An 18,923-nucleotide genomic window follows, 5' to 3' on the forward strand; every position below is an offset into this window, starting at 1 on the left:
AAATATTTTGAAAATACTTGGTTGCATGCGGTTTCATGTTTTATTCTAAATTTTAACTTTTAGCAACATCAGTAACTGAAATTAAAAATTCAAAGACCTTATGAAAACAATAGACCGACAGAGTATTGAAGGAATGAAAACATAATACTGTATTTATGGATTTAGGTTATTTGACAAAGTTTTAAAAATCCTGTTTTCTGTAATATAAAAAAAATATATACAAATAAATGGTACCTAATAGAAGCAAAATAGTCTACACTTTACCATAGCTTAATCTTCGATCTCACTATTGATATTACATTTATTTATTACATCTAGGGTACAGTGACATAAAGAAATACAAATCAGTTTAGTTATCAAGAAGTCCAATTTGAAAGTCTGTCTACATTGTGGACCTTCAGATATATTTATATTTAAATAATTAGTTTCGTCTTCCAAAGTACAAAATCCTAGTTCGAGGACAAAATGTCAACTCAGGTAGAGTAATATGCTGAAAACTGTAATTCCTTTATTTATCTGAAAATATAAATATAAATATTATAAGTGCTTAAAAGTAAAAACACAAAAATACTGAACTCCGAGGAAAATTCAAAACAGAAAGTCCCTAATCAAATGATAAAACACATCAAACGAATTGACAAAATTGAGAAAGTAAACGGAGAACGCGTCAAAGAGACAACAACCCGATCACATAGCAAAACAAAAAAAAACAAAAACAAAAACAACACAAAGCTATCAATTGATCTTTAACACAACGAGATAATTCCACTTACGGAGGCGGGTATATATAGTATACACAAGTATATATCTAATACTGTTATGACGATGTTATCAAGACTCGTCTTGTCTGTCATAACTGTATGTGTATTCTGGTTATGAATTAAGAAATGCATTCCATGAACTCCTTAAAATAAAGAGTCACGTACAAACTGGCAGCAGGATTCAAAGTTTAGAAAAATTGAAAACATGTTATAAAAAGAGGCGGATTCAGGGAGCAGGATGACAGGGTCCCCTTTTCGTTGAAAATATTCGGTTGACTATTTAGGGAATCACTGAAGCATGACAGGAGCGGGTTCTTCTTTAACAGTCAGTGCGCTCTCTCCCCTATGAAACATTTCTGGATCCGCCACTGATAAATTACATACGACCGATGTGCTTTTCTAGATTAACTTTCATCAGGAACGTCCACAACCTAATATTTGAAAGCCAAGGATGTAAAAATACTGTAACTGATAAAGAACTATATGACCAAAAAGAACCTAAAAAAATAGCCAAACCTATCTAAGGTCAACTTTGCCAGAGGGATATGAAGCCTCAATTTCTTTATAAATTTATTAACGGACTATTTGAGAAAGATTTGTTTTAAATCGTGTTAGTACCGAACTAATCTGATCATATCCTCTTCGACTGTCTGTTCACCAGCAGAGTTATTGAACCAGTGCTGTAAATTTGAAAACAATAGGCTTGAAATTTCAAAATAGTGAAATAATTTAATTTTAACTAGCGCAAGAGTCATTCCGCATTTGAGATTGGCTACTAGTATAAAATAACCATTAAAAAGTGGATACAATTTAAACCCTTTTGTTTATATAAAATTCAACTATCACAGTCTTTATCTATGTTCAAACAGACGTAAGAGCTATTAGAAGCGAAATATATGAGAGTACATTTAGAATTACTTAAGCTGGGTACTTGTATTAGTTTTTTCTTATCAACATTATAATAGGGTTCTTCACGGTTAGTTCGGCCATACTAGATACGAGGCAGTGTTTTATTTAAATAGGTGGAAATAGTATGAAAGTGTGGGAAATCCTATGCATGTTTCCAAGCAACTGCTCTGTCTTAATGATGTTTTCCCGTATTTTTCACACCATTGTTACACCATTGTTACCTCCATTTTTAAAATCTGCCCCTATCTAATATGACCGAACTAACCGTGAATTAAGAGCCCCATTTAACTTAATCTATGTCTTAGTCGGGAATTACGTACCAATTATCGTCAGTGTTCCATAGTTCGTCGCACAACACCTTCCACTTACGCATTCAAGTTGAACACCTAAATTGCATTGCTGTGAGTTTGAACATGGAAATCTAAATTCTGAAGGAGTTTTTTTGCACCAGAGCAATTTTGCGAAGTTATTGCCTCCTCCTGCATTGCCGGAACCTCCACCTCTGTTTCCTCCAAGTAAAGCACTAACCGCCTTTAAACGAAGTAGATCACTCAGAAAAGCATCTGTAATGTAAATGTAAATGTAATGTAATGTACATTCTATATAATACACGATTTAGTGACATAACCGAGGTTATCTACGTTAATTTTTTTCACTACTGTTCTATACTTTTGCATTGTAACAGCTATAAAAAAAGACGTAAAAAAGTATTTCTATTATTAAAAGACTTCTAAATGTTTAAATGAAATGACAAGTCATAAACAAATCACTACCCTATCCTGTTCTGTAGAAAATGTAAACATCTTCTTTTTCCTCGAATAAGACATAGAGAATGAGGCTTATCAAAATTCTGTATCAACATGAGCAACATAATAAGTGCCATCTGATATTACTCCCGGATTTTGGTGGGTTCGTGTAGCTTAGTCTTTAGATTTCATGTTGTGTTTATTATACTGTTGTTTGACCTATGTCTTTTTTATTTTGTTAATTTGTTCGTTGTCCTTTTGTTCTCCAATGATGAGGTTGAATGTTCCTCATGTATTTTTCGCCTTTCTTTTGAAATTATCAGAGAAAACAAAACTGTTGGCAAAAAATGTTTTAAACAGGAAAATAATTGTCTTAGCTTGAAGTTTCCGGTATGATTGCTTTCTTGTGTCTTTCATGCAAAGAATAACTACGTTAAGCAAGGTTATTTATGTGAAACATGATGTCTTAATTATCAATTACAAGAGAACATCACACAAACCAGTATAAACATCATGCAAAAATCGTCATCTCCAAAAGAAAAGCTTAATAAATACCAATATGAAGCATTAATTTGCTACACAAGCACATCAACCATGTTGTGTACAATGTTTGAACAGATTTCACCTTGCCCCATGATTAATAGCCATGGCGTTGTCAGCTTATTTTCGATTTACGAGTTTGACTGTTCCTCTGGTATCTTTCGTCCCTCTTCTATATATATAGATGTTTTAAATATTCAATAATTAACTTAACATTATATGTAAAAACAATAGAAATTTTCAGTGGGCTACCGGCTACAAGTGATACAGAAAGTAATTGCACGTGTTGAAGGACGTAGGTAAACGTTTTTTTTGTCAAGTGCTTTTGGTTTTGCTCCATTGTCAATCTGTACTTGTTTTCTCGCTCCATGACCTCCATTAAACTGTATATATCACGATAGATGTGATACTGGAGCAGAAGCTACTCACACGTCTTGAATACCTCTTGAAGTAGGGTTAATGTTGCTCATTCTTGTGTATAATGCCGCATCATATATGACACTTGAAACATTTTTGATACCCATAGTTCGGAACTTATTTTTTATTCATTGACGATATTCAGTGTTGTTTCAGCAATTAAGTTGTTGTTTCCGTTCGAAATTAAGGAAAGAAATAGGTACAAAAATTACTGTTTCTGTGTGCTGTGAAAAACAATTGAAAAACAAAAATGCGCATCTGGTGCGAAATTCGGTACTGTTAATGTTATTTACGTTAAGGACTCAAAAAATAATGTATCTGAGCTATTAATGACGTATTGAGATGTACTAGGGTCCTTCAGTTTGAATCAAAGGCAAATCTAACAAAAAAGTTATTATCATAAAATGTTTTTAAATTAATAAATAAAATACGTAAATAACACATTATTTTACTAGCGCTGAGGCTATTTTCTTGATTTACCTCAACAGGAACACTAAAAATCGAGTATTTGAAAGCCACAAGGATGTCCAGGAACCTAAACAATAAGAGAGCTATATAACCAAAAAGGAACTAAAAAGTAACCATCTAAAGGTAAATTTCCCCTGAGGGAGTTGAAATCTGAGATTCCCTATAATTTCAAAATTTGTAATAAAACATACCTGATATAGACAAAACTGCAAGAAACACCAAAACGGTAAAAAGTTTCATGATGAATTTCAATATTTACTAAAAAATGTCCAACTGGCAGGAGATGTCACGCCTCTTTCTAAACGACGTTAGTGTCAAACGTATTATGTGATAGAAATACACTTTTTACATTAGCATAATTATTATTAATTAAAACTTGACAACGGTGATCTTTAATTTTTATATAAACAATGTCGTTTTAATTTGTTTACGATTAAGATCTACATAAATAGTATTAATTTGAAATGATTCCATAATAAAGTTCGTGACAGAAAAGTCAGGTGTTGCGGTTAAGCACTTCAGGAAAATGTAATTACATTGTAAGGCACCTACCATACATCTTACATTTGTATCGGGGGGAGTGGAGGGGTATAGTTGTTAGGTTTATTTCTCAGGACAAAAAATGATTTTATTTTAAAAAGATATATCTTTTCAAAACATGGACAGGAGCAAGACCTTTTTTCCACTGAAATTAAATGTCTTATTTACTTCCCCGTTAATTCCAATAGACATATCTTTTTCACTTTCCTTCTGAAACAAAACAAGTTTTTTTTGTGTCAAGAAAAAAGTGCCCTCCTCTCGCATAAACTTTGGGTCAATGACCTAGAATAATGTGTATTATTTCCTGTTTCAGAATATTTGTACAATGATGAAGAAAAAAAAGTATCATGGAAAAGATTTCATTCTGCACAACACTTAGGAATATGCCAACCTTTTAACGCCACGAGTCTAAAAGGTTTCCTATGATTAGATTTAACATACTGTCGTCGATACGTCATCAGCTCCAAATTGGTCCTAGATCTTGAGTTTGTTCAAACTACTCAAAAATCACCATTTTAACGTATGTTTATCAATTCTATAGTATTTTAAAATATCGTCCGTTTTGACCCAATTTTTCATATTTTATGATACAATATTTTAATTTAACATAGATTACTTTTCCGCAACCTCTTTTTCCAGAGAATTGTCAATAAAGAGATTTATCAAAATCCAAGGAACCTTGATACAGAGCACTTGCATCGTAGGTTTCGGCCTTAGTTTTCGTGAAACTTTTTGGTATACCATGTATCATACTTGTTGAATGATTTCATGATTCATATATAATTAAAGATTATCGTTAGTAATTTCAACGAAATCGATGTCCTCGCTTGAGCCCGTCTGTTCACGCTATTTCACCTATGACGACTTGTTAATTTCATTGACAACTGCACGTGAGCCCTACGTTTTTAGCACTCATTTTTTGTATCACTGTAATCTGCCGAAAAAGGAAATTATCAGTCAGTAAGATTTAGGTATTTCGTAAAATAGCGATCATAGTTTGTATTCTTTTTTTAATGTTTTTTTTTTAAATTGGCCCTGATACTGTCATGTTGATATGGGGAATCCATCCAGACCCTCATATAAAAGAATAAAACAGTGTTTATTCAGATATTTGTCCAATGAATGCTTCATGTACTAAGGAAATGAAAAATGAGCACGTGCTCATAATTCTAATAATACAAATTTTGTATAACACTGAATAGTACACATCATGTTAAAGTATTTTCTTTAGACAACATAAATTTTGTCAAAATTTATAAATATCTATGTCAAAACGTGTTAAAATCTTTCAGGATCAAAACAGATTTTAACAATTAAAATATATTAAATATAAAATTAGGTTAACAATTAACCTAAATTCTTCATGCCTGTTATGAGTGTCTCGAGTATGGTCCCTTATTTCTGTACTCTCTATTTTTTATACCATGTTTTAATAGGCTTTATTTATACTGCCCTTTATTTTCTATGTTTTTTATTTTAGCCCCCCTCCCATCAATATATATTCTTTACTTATAGGCAATTTTTCTCTATTCTTTAGCATTATTTTTTTCTGCACATTTTTATTACTATTTTGTATTTTGACTCATTAAGACCATCTTTTATTGTAGTCCTAGTTTTCGGCAGTTTCAAACATAAATTTGAATAACTATGAGCAAACATAATTAAATATAGATTCTGTGTTGATGGAAGAATGATATTCTTTATAATAATTTGAATTTTTGAAATACTGAGGCTTTTCTACCCCCAGGAATAGATAACCGTAGCTGTATTTGGCAAAATCTGTAGAAACTTCTTAATCTAGTTGGCCTTTTTAACTTATTTTTATTCGAGCGTCACTGGTGGGTCTTTTGTAGATGAATTTATAATAAAAATACACGTTGTCATTCTAAACTGAACGGAGTGATGAGGATTTCATTTCATTTATGTTTGTTATGAAGAATTTTGTACATATATAATGGTTGAAAAATGCCATTTGCATCATATACATGTACAGTAAATCTGTGAAATTCTATTTTGGTATCAAATTTGCATGAAAATAAGATAAATATGGACATTTCATAATTTATTTCTACTGCCGGTTTTTGTAAATAATGACAACAATTGTGTTTGGTCTTAAAGTTTTAAGTTAGACTTTATTAATAAATATTGTGCATATAGAATTTAAAAGATGATTACATTCAAATGATTTTTTGATAGCATTAATAACAAATTGATTGATTGAATGTATTTTCTGACAGCTTCTGGGTATCCGCATCTTTACCATATTTGTTTGCTGTGTCTATGGCAGCACTTTTGATGAATAGAAATAAAGAAAATTCACGCAAGCCGTTACGACATGTTCATACGAGTGGGCTACCACAATCTAACATATTAATGTCGGCTCCATTTTGTCACCACTTCTAGTTGACCGCTGATGCACGCGCCTTGCAATGGAGAATTTGATCCGAATTTCAAATTTTAAAATCATTAACTAAAATTTGATATATTAATTTAACCCTCAACCCACTTATATTAAAACGTTTTCTCACTAATATTTTCTCCTGTTTGTAAAATATTTAAATTCTTTTGAAAAAGTCTTTCCCAATATTTTTTGGTATTGCTACTGTAAATTCATCATGTCTTTATGCAAACCGTTCGTTTTCTTATCATTCTTCTATGTCCATATTGAATAAATGTTTTGCTTGTCTTTAATTTTTGCTAGTATGCTTGGTCTATATGCCATTTTGTGCTTCTATGTCACATATTTGTTTGGATTTATAGTTATTAAGATTATAACACAATGTTGACTGCTGTACCCCTATTTTAGACATTTTTACCTATTATGTCTTTTTCTTTTGTTCACACGTCGTTGTTAATATAATGGAATTCGATTCGACTGTTTTACAAGTGAGAGGTTTAGCTAGCTTTAAAACCAGGCTTTATGCACAATTTTCTACATAGGAAAATGCCTATACCAAGTCAGGAATATGACATTTGTTATCCATTCGTTTGATATGTTTGAGCCATTTGATTAGGGAATTTCCTTTTTGAATTTTCCTCGGAGTACAGTATTTTTGTAATTTTACTTTGTTTGTAATTTTTGTTCAAAGTAGAACAGAAGAAGTCAAGCATTTTATCGTGAATTGTTGTCTTTATAGTAACTGAAATTCTGTTTTTGGTTTTAAGTAACTGTCAATCGAATGGTTTTGATACTTCTGATCATGTCTGCTTTTTTAGATATATGCCTTACAATTCTGTTGTTTTCCTGTTAACATCACAGCTTAACAAATCTGTAAGAATTTGTGTCTTTTTGTTTCATCTTCTTCAAATCCGTCTGATCAGTAAAACCATCACACACAAATACTGAGATGAAACACTTTTTTATGGGATTGGTGTGTGAGTTAGTTAATCAAAACACTCAAATGTTCAATAGAAGTCTCAAGCTGAGATGTGGTAATGATATGATTTTCTACTATTTGAATCCTTGTGGAGAGCATGGAATTGAATGTAAAAGAATTTCTACCTTCCGTGTAGTATTATCGTCAAACCACCACCACATTGTGAACTGTTTTGACAGCTGGTTCAAACACAAATCGTGTTGCTTGTACTTGAACTTTGAACTTATTCTAGAAATAGACGTATTATGTACCCTTTTATATGTTTTCAAATCATTTTATAAATGTGATATTCGAATAGCCTCAGTATTCACTCATTTATTTCAATAAAAATCATCAGATTTTTTCTCTCAGAATTATAGCTTTATAAATGTTGGTTAAAAAAGAATATCAAACTCCATATAAATAAAAAAATATTGTTAATAAAAACTGACAAAAAAAAATACTAATAGTATATCGACCAACGGATTGACTAGATTAAAATCTGTTATACTATATAGTATTTGATCCTGACATTTCAGAAGAATATGGTGGTGGGTTAAACCTGGTTTGAAAAATAAAAGTATCGAGTAACAGACAGATGGTGTCCACCAGATCTGGAACGTTCTCATATATAACAACTTATAAGTGTTGACATAGTGTTGAATAGTACCTGAGAAAAGTGTGTTGACAAACAGAAGGACGAAAGTAATTGAAGTTTCAATCATCCTTTCATAAATTTCAGTCACGCCATCACGAGTTGGTTGACCGTTATGTAAAGTCTGTTTAACAGATGATAACGGATATGTTCCTTATTTCATAACTGCAATTTCGTCCACTTTCCTAGAATGTGACCTAACGAATAAGAATTATAACCGGATTCTTACTAATATGAGTAATACAATTGGTGCAACGTTTGATACAGGACTTGCTTAAGAGCTTAAGGAGCACCTAAGATCAACCCCAGTTTTTTGTGGGGTTCGTAATGAGTAGTTTTAGTTGTCAATTTTGTGGTCTGTGTACTATTTTTATAATCTACGAGCATGTATCTTTTAAATTGTGCCAGCATTAAAGAGCTGACAACACACAATTATGATTAGCCATTCACTCAGCATAAACGCTCTGAAACAGTTCTGAATGTACATACATTAATTTGCTTCCTTAATGATTAGCCTTGAATATTCCGGATAAAAGTTTTACATAAATATATGTCAGATATGTACACTACTTGCTATATGTTTATATAAACACCTGTGTAGCACACTAAAAAAGCATCATACTTTGTCATAACTATAATAGAGTCGGTGCTCACGAACGCAAGATAGTGTATTATACATAATGTTTGTCTATTCTGGTTACGTTCTCTTTTCAAGGATCAAAACTGAAGACATATTACATCAAACATCAGCCACAAAAGTTGGCAGCATAAAACGAGAAAGCTCTGAAGTAACCAAATATCGAATATGAATATTGAAGTAAAACCAACCACTTTAGTCTCAGATGATTCCCAAAGTACAATACATTGACATTATACGTTGTCATTAATATCTAAGGCCATATACCATTGACAGTGAATCAATATATTCCATTTAATGAGAAGTTGCTCTTCCGTACACAACCTTATATCTGGACTAAAGTTTAAGGTTGATAAAAGATTGAAAAATAAGAATAAATGTTGAAACTACAGTTCTTTTAGACGACACAATAAGAGGGTAACTTTTTTCCCTTCATATATCTGCGTATATAATCCTTTTGTTTTGCAGTATTTGATACTATTCTATATAGATATTTAGACGACAACGACACATCATCTGTGAGCAACCAAGATATTTCTAAAAATACAAATGTAAGTTATCAAAGGGATGGGGAGAATGAGTGCTCACAAACGTGTTTGAATCTGCCTCATTTTTTATGTGCCTATTTCAAAAGTGAGGAGCCTGTTATCCAATTCTTGTTGTAGATTCCTGTCGGCCATAAGTGTTTGTCTTTTATCTATGCGCCGTTGGTTCCTATCGGCTATAAGTATGTTTTAGCAATGCATTTAAGCATAGATCAGATCGTTTCTTTCACATCTTGTTATCATTGGAACTGTTATAGCTAATTAGGTCTTTACACTTTTCGTGAAAAGAGCTTTTGTTTTTCTTCTGATTATTTTGTTTTTCTTCTGCCATCTGAGATGGTTTACAGTGATGTGGTACATTGATTGGGATTTCAAAACTCACCCTGTGTAACCGAACACTTATTCTAATAGGACCTATCTACCCGCATCCCCTTTTTCTTGTTATCGTTATTTCTCTGAAACCGTAAGAGATTTTAACAAACTGTTTTCACCAAATTGTTTGTCTACTCTGAAGAATGTTTTGGTTAATTTAAACTGATGTGATTGGATGACATCTTATAGGAGTTATTTCCCTTTGAAATGTTAACATAGGTTAAATTCACTATGAACTCATACATTATAAGTCATAGAGGCCTAAAGTCTTTCGATATGAAGTCCTTGGTCCATTTGAAGAAAATCGAGGCCAAGGTAAAAGGTCATGGTCATGTTCTCAATTTTTGAATTTTGCTAGTTATCGCTATTGAAAAGAAACAGTAACAGTTAATGATATGATCAGTTTGCCTACTTACTGTTTTCATTCAGGCGCAACTTCAACCTATTTAAGTCGAAGTGTCAACCCTTATAGGAGTTTTCTCCTTTTATGAATCTTAAATCAGTATTTCTCCACAACCATACAATTGATTGACCTGGTGTCTTTTGATTTGATATCACTGACCTATGACCTTGAAATTGAGGTCAAGGTCAAAGGTCAATTTGGCCTTTTAGATTTTGACCTCTGCTAAACAAATAATACTGATTCATTATAAAACAATTAAGTCTTCTACAGTTGGTTGTATACATTTCATCATTTATCAGGTGAACCGGAAATGACCAAATTTTAACAAGAAGAAGCTTATTTTAGACTAATCCTATGAAAAAGTACTTAGAAATTTTATTTCTTTGATATCAGTTTGAAGTAACAAATTACATCATACAGGAGTGACATTTGCCAACACCGTTTTTTAAATTTCATTCTTATTATCGAGGTGGAAAGACCTTCAATTGTTCTCTGAAGAATTGGTTTTTAATCTATTACAGTTTTGGTAGTAAATGAATGCTATACGGTGACCTATAGTCCTTCCATCCTAGACTATACATAAAGAAATAACATAAATTAATTAATACATGATAGGCAATTTGAACTTTAATAATAATATTTTTTTATGTCTTGTTCAAGATATTTTTATTCATTTTTATGATTTTTCACTACAAAAAATTATTAAATCTATGAAAAATACAATTGTGGATCATTTTTGGGGATTGCCATGAGATTACAAGTATGAACCGTAATGAAATAAAAAATTAGAGATTTAAGGGGGTTCGCGGGTCTAAATCATTTATATAGGATTTCTCTATATTTTTCTATAAATGAACTTTATCTTATAGTTAATAGAAAAATAAAATAAAAAAGTGAGGTCACCGTTCATTTGCGCTCACAATCTGCCTTCGAAAGAAGCATACATTTTTGTGAAGGTGGGTTTTTTTCTGTAGAAGTAATAGGAGAAATAAAGGCAATATCGAAATAAAAAAAAGAAATTTATTACAAAAATCGCTAAAATTTTACAATAATTTAGTTTAAGTACAGCTTATATGGAAATTATGTTAAAAAAGATAGGTCACCAATGAGTTGAAAAAGATATTTCAAATTTAGAGCCAAAAAATAGCATTTTTCCACCAAAGGGAGATAATTTGGAACTTTTTCAATGATGTATACATTTTGAAAGTCATCTGGGGCCAACACGAATTGATTGCTTTGAATGATTTTTGTACCATTTGATAAAGTAACAACTACAAAAGGAAATAAATAAAATTTGTAATGAAAAACAAATGTTTGATTTTTTTCTGAAATTTTTATACCCTCGAGCCTCCTTAAACATGATTTTATCTCTCTGAGTTTAAATAATATTGGTAAATTTTGTCATACGAATCATGTTTTTTTTTCTTGTGACTTATAGAAAATCATCGGCGCACATAACATCAGTGTCCGTTTCCTTCAACAGCCCAGGTATGTCATGTGGGTCAGAATAGACTATGAATCTTCATTTAAATATAATGAATGAAATTTATATGAAAATGAGAAGATGTAGTATGAATGCCAATGACACAACTTTCCATCACAGATCAAATGACGTAGCACTTAGCAGTTTACGGTTCACTGTACGTTAATGGTTTAGTTAAGAAAATAATTATACAAATACAATCGTCGTTAAAACTATTGGACTGTTTTATTTTTTTGTATTAAAATTCTACCATATTATTGCACGTAATTGCTAACGGGTTTGATATATTTGCATCAATTCATATATAAATGTGTGTATCATTTACCTCTGTTGGTCTGTCTGTCCGTATTATGAATAAAGGCAACAGTAGTATACCGCTGTTCAAAACTCATAAATCCATGGACAAAAAACAAAATCGGGATAACAAACTAAAACCGAGGGAAACGCATTAAATATAAGAGGAGAACAACGACATAACACTAAAATGTAACACATATAGACAAAATCCCACGAGAATAACAAATATAACATATATATATAACATCAAAACCAAATACATGAATTTGGGATAGACAAGTACCGTGACACGTCTTATCGCAATGTGAATTTACACTCAAAAATAAGAGAAAACAAACGACACAACGTTATAATGTAATACACACAGAAACGAACTATAATATAACAATGACCATATTCCTGACTTGGTACAGGGCATTTTTAAAGGAAAAAATGGTGGGTTGAACCTGGTTTTGTGGCATGCCAAACCTCGCACTTTTATGGCCATGTGAAATATAACATCAAAATGACAACACAGGACTACAATATAAATAAATTGGAGAACACAATTGACAAAGAATCACACGAACAACAGCCAACAAAAGGCAACAAGTTCAAAATTTTAATACGCCAGAAGTGTATTTATGATCCTGTCGAATGAATTTCCGTCATATTGTTCTCAGGATTTTTGTAATCGTGCTTCATGTCGTAAGATTGTTTACCGTGCGTCGCAGTTTCAGATTTCTTGCTCACAGACTTTCTGTTTACCAAATACCTGCATGTATATATTATTTTTACACATACTTATTTGGTGTGAAATTTGACGTCTCATTTTCCTATAAACTATACAAGTACTTAATTTCTGAAAGTTCCCTATCATGCTACTGTGGATTCATTATAATTCATTGGATACCTTTTTTGTGGGGTTCGTGGGTTAAAATGTTCAACGAATAACATATTTTCGGTAGGTTTGTATACAGAGATTGGCAAAACCACGAAATCAAATATCCACGAAAATGCCAGTTGATCAATCCACGAAAATTGATACCAACAAAAATAAATGAATCCAAAGCATATGAGAAATCATGTTTTACCGAGTGATGCGATTTCATAATATTTTCAATTACTTCCTCTTTACACAGAATAATTTTAACAGGGTATCATAAGTGAGCAATATCTTAGAGTTCTACTTGGTTTAGATTTTATCAGTTAGTGTGATCTAAAATCTACAGTAACAAAAAATACCATACTGCAACGAAAATTCAAAGTTGAAAAGTCCTTTATCAAATAACAAAAGCATAAACACATCAAACGATTGAACATCAAATGTCCTATTCCTGACATGGTATAATTCGTACATGACTGGCATATAAACCTATACTCCCAGTAAAATATACGAAGGCATTTTGCAAGTGTGTTCGAATACCAACATTATACAATTATATTTAATAAAACTATGATCATCTATTTTATTAACCTTTTGTTTTGAAGAAAAAAGAATTGTAATATCATCGTATACTAGTAGTAGTATGTGATCAAACTAGTATTAATAATTTTCCCATAGAGAACCTGCTAAACACTGACGACCACTATTCAAAATGGGGATATTTGTCAACACCATTATTTTCATTCCACAAAATTTATCACTGTTTTGTGTTGTGTACTTTTCTACGCATCATCTAAATAGTTTGGATAACGCAGAAAATACGACACTTGATATGGTGCCGGTGTCATTAATTACTAGTATGTGAATGACGTCAGTATACTGATTGTAATGCGCAAATACATGTATAAAAATATGATATAATAATTTGTTAACTGTTTATGTTGTGATGAGATACTTTTGCAACAAATAGATGGGAAATTATGGTTGCCGTTATATTTCTATAAATAAACATGTGTTTTGTACGAAAATGTAACACCAAAGTAATAGTTGATAACAGCTTCTGTAGGAAATATCTCATTTCATCGCTTTCAACAAAGCTAAATCGAAAGAAGTTTCCTGAGGTACTGGTGTTGTTTACAAGTATCATCGCAATATCGTAGTATAGTGTTCTTTTTTTGTCTGTACATTTTAATCTTTACTTTAAAGTCCGCTTTGGGTAATACTCTGACTTTTGGCATGGCTGGGTGTTTATACATCTTGCCATTTTGTTATTGTGCTTTGGTAATTTATTGTATTATTGTATTTCATTTTGCTTTTTTGCTTTGACTATCATAGTGTCTGCATGCCATTTTATCTTTCTAATGTTATAGTTGTTCGTTTTTTATTATAGTGCTTAAGATAAAAAAAACAAAAACAATGTTAACTGCTCTACCCCAATATTTTACATTTTTAACTATAATGTCTGTTTGTTTTGCACATACATTGTTGTCAATATAATGTAAATATATGTGATTGTTAAACAAGTGAGAGGTCTAGCTAGCCATAAAACAAAGATTAATCCACGATATCTGAAAAAATAAATATCTTTATCAAGTCAGAAATATGACAGTAGTTTTCCATTTGTTTGAGCTTTTGATTGCCATCTGATAGAGGACTTTGTGTTTTGAATTTTCCTTGTAGTTTGGTATTTATGTTATTCTACTTTTTACAAAAACTGGCAGAACGTTTCAATAAAAGTGGTTTGTCCTCTTCTAACCCAATCCTTTTATAATCGTATTATTAGTTTCCTAAATTTAAATGAGAGAATGTAAAAGCGAATCATTTTAAGACGGAGACCAAAAAATCAATACAAGGTTGAATTCATTAGGATATGTGGAAAATGTCAATATATATGACACATGCTTGTACTAGTAACTTACACCCAAACTCTTCAAGATTACGCAAGTTTCTGGGGTTTGTATTGGGTGATCAAGTGTATGCTTTAAAGACAGCCCCTCAAGTTCAAACCAACATTTTCTAGGTCGTAGTTTTGCATTTACACAGCCTTGAAATTCTCGTCAATTCTTATTTGGACGATTTTTTTAAAGAATATTTCCCTGGCACTAATTGGATGTCATTCTCGATTGACAATACAAGATTTGCATAGATATGTTTTTTTCCTTTCTTCCTTTTTTAGTATCATTATCAGACAGACCAGGGCATACTTTTCCCACCAGAACTAAAATTATTTTCACTGTCATGTTTGAGCCCTCCTGCTGAGGATTCTTATTTCCTCAACGGACGTTATTTCTCTAGGTCGACTTTATATGCGTCCATGTCAGTTGTACCTCATATAATTCTTGCATTCAATGTCTTTTAGACTTTTGGCTTTTAGACTTTAACTTTTTCTGTAGTTGTTGTTACAGAGAGAGAAAAGTCTGAAGAAAGAAGCGGGACTTTTTTTCAACAAGATAATATAAATAAATACACTACAAAAGTCAAAAAGACTGAAAAGACCAGTTTTTGTCTGAATTTGCATGAATTTTTACTCGACATTCTTAATTTGTCTGAATAATTTTTAAAAATTCTTGACATAGTATGAATTTGTCTAATAAGTTTTTTTGATTTTTCTTGACAAGTGTCTTGACAGTACGAACATTGTCTTCAAATTTTTCGACACTTCCTGTATCATCTGATATGAGTCTAGAGTAGTCTTGACCAATTTTTGACTGTCTTAAATTTGTCTCGAGCTGTCTTAACATATTCTTGACATTCTTTTTATTATGGCCAAACTAAACTTTGAAGAATTAAGGTTTTATTTGGTATAGAAAGATACCCTTTTGTTACAACTAAGTTGGAATACCCTGACAAATCCCCCATGTAGTTTAATTTTTATTTATTTTTATTAAACGTTTAATTAATTGTTTTCACTTGGAATATAAGTCGAAGTTACTGACGAACAGCATTTAGATTTTTGTCGTTCGCAAAACTGTCCATCAAATTTGCTTTACTAAAATAGGTGTCTTGTAGGCAGTGTTAAAATGTGACCATGTGTCTCTTTTGGACCCCACAATTCATCTTTTGGGTTTGTGTGGCTAAAAAAAGAGGGGGGAGGCGCTTTCGCGTTAGTCAAAGAATTTGTTCCGATTCAAAAACTTTGTTCATTTTTTTGGACAACCAAAAAAACATTTTTTATCTAAATTTGAGTGTTGAATTTTATAATTTTTTTATTAAAAATAAACATTTGTTATAACCCCCTCCGGAAAAGAAAAAAATGTTTGGATCTATATAATGCATGTCTGTTTGAGATTCATTTCATTGATTTCTATAGAAAATGGATCTATTATAAATACATTTTTTTATTATTCCTGGAGTAGATAATAATTTTCTTTTAATCTTTGGGAAATATTCCCTTTTTTTATGTTAAAATAATTAACTTCATAATTTTGATGAAGAAAATCCATTTCAATTCATTTTTTTTCATCAAAATTATGATTTTCATTTTCATCCATGAACACACTTTTTAAATTGTAGTGGCATGGTCGGTCAACTGATAAGTTGTATGGCTGATTACAGGTAAAGCATGTATTTCCAGTTGACAGTTGCGTGAACTCTGGGGTGTGGAATGCCTTAATTTTATGGGGAACATCCTGTCCATGTGTAATATTTAATATATATTCCAACAGATGACATTACACAAATTTTTCTTCTGTTAAATGAATGATTTGTATATCATCATAATTTGCTATTTATATAAACCACATTTTGGTACAATAATTATTTACCATATAAACATTGAATATCATGTATGTAGAATGAAATCTGTCTATAGTATGATTGGTTTTAATCATTTAATTTATAAGATTGAGGAATCTAAATTTGTAATTATTTAAAAACCCAATTTGAAATTGTTATATATCAACTCACCCACATTTAAATTATTTTATACATTAGATTTCATAGCCATATTTGCATTTGTAAAAATATTTATAAACCCCAATTTTCAATTGTTTTACATGCCCAACGTTTATTTTTGATGTAAGAAGTGTAACTTGAAATAACAGTATATCATATAAAGAGAAATAAAGATTAAAGTTATATCATGAATATTGGTCATGATTTGTGAAACTCAGAACTGTCAAGTAAATTCAAAATGTTCAGAATATGTCAAGCCATACTGAGAAAAAATAAGAATGTCGAGAACATGTCGAGAAATTACAAGACAGTATTCAAATGTCCAGAATTTGTCAAGAAATTTTAAGACCATATTCAGAATGTCGAGAATATGTCAAGTAAATTTCATACAAATTTGATACTAATGACAATTTGTCAAGAAAAGTGAGGGAAACACTTGAACTAAAAGGAGCAAAACCGGCACACCAGAAACACTGAAGTGCATCAATAACCAACGCAAATGCAAAAGAGGGGCGAAAGACACGAGAGGGACATTCAAACTAATAGATCGAAAATAAACTGACAACGCAATGGCTAAAAAAGACAAAGACAAACAGTACACAAGACACAACATAGAAAACTAAAGGCTATGCAACATACATATAAACGGATTATATAATAACAACTGCTATATTTCAGACTTGCTTCAGGAAATTTTAAGGTTTAAAATATTGTAATAATGTGGATTCATTATTATTCGTTGTGTATAAATTACTGTTGTTTTTCGTTGGTAAATCTGAACCAAGAATGCAAGTGTTCAACCCATGGGCTTGTATGCAAGTTTTGGCAAAACCGCAAAGTCAAGAATCCACGAAACGACAAATATTATCCAATCGTCGAAAATGTATATCCTCGAAAATAGATAAGTCTACAGTAATGCAGGAAAATTTGTAATACTTGGTCACCACAAACTAATTATTGATTACATGCAAAAAAGTGTCAGTTTCAAACAAAATATATTTAACCTCTTGTATCCATAATGACTTTCACACACTTGTAATTCTTCAAAAGACTTATAAGACATATATTATAAAGGTGCATTTTAGTTCGCAGAATTTCTATATATCAAAAACTAAAATCACAAAAATACTGAACTCCGAGAAAAATTCAAAACAAAGAAATCCTAATCAAACGGCAAAATTAAATGAATAGATAACAACTGTCATATTCCTGAAATAGTACAGGCATTTTCCTATGTAGAAAATGGTGGATTGAACCTGGTTCAAAATTCAGTTGGTGAATTTCATTTGCGTTGTATGTCTCTATACGTCTCACGAAAACCATTTTAAGATAAAGTGTACTGTTACAGAGTAGATGTAATCAAAGATTGTTATTTATTACGAGCAGTACATAGAAAAGGGTGTAATGATATACTATAGTGTAATATATTCACTAGATTGTCTTTTAGGTTACCCCTTGTCTATCCATTTTCTATAATAATCATCTATATAAATCAGTTCTAACATTCTAACCTTGTCATGTGCTAAATATATTATGTATATTATCTTTCATATTGGTATGCCATTGTGAACAGCATACATTTGATTTTAAAACACAGAACCGTCTTGTATTGTAAATTATGGAGCAGAACTACACACGGACAACTCTGTTGTACAAAGACATAGCTATACTGTATTCAATCGCAACCGCCGAGATATTCTAATTCGCATTGTTACATTAAATTAGAACCACATGAGAATGCATGCAGATTCATTTTTCTTAAACGTAGAATGAGGGATTGGAATAAAAAACCATACAAGCTGTGAAAGCTGTCGAATTCAGCGAATATCAAAAACGACACACACACTAGCGAGTAGTGTGCACGATAGGATTTTAAATAGATTATTTCGATTCACTTAAATGATGTTAACTTTTGATGAAATTTTCAAGTTGCAGCCATGTTTAAAGATGTCAATTTATACTCGTTAGTTATCGATGGCAAATAATGTTTTCAAGTCAACCAGATAGATAAGCTCATCAAGTAAAGTGCTCTGGA

The sequence above is a fragment of the Mytilus edulis genome, chromosome 5 (assembly GCF_963676685.1).
Source record: "Mytilus edulis chromosome 5, xbMytEdul2.2, whole genome shotgun sequence".
Classification (NCBI taxonomy): Eukaryota; Metazoa; Mollusca; class Bivalvia; order Mytilida; family Mytilidae; genus Mytilus; species Mytilus edulis.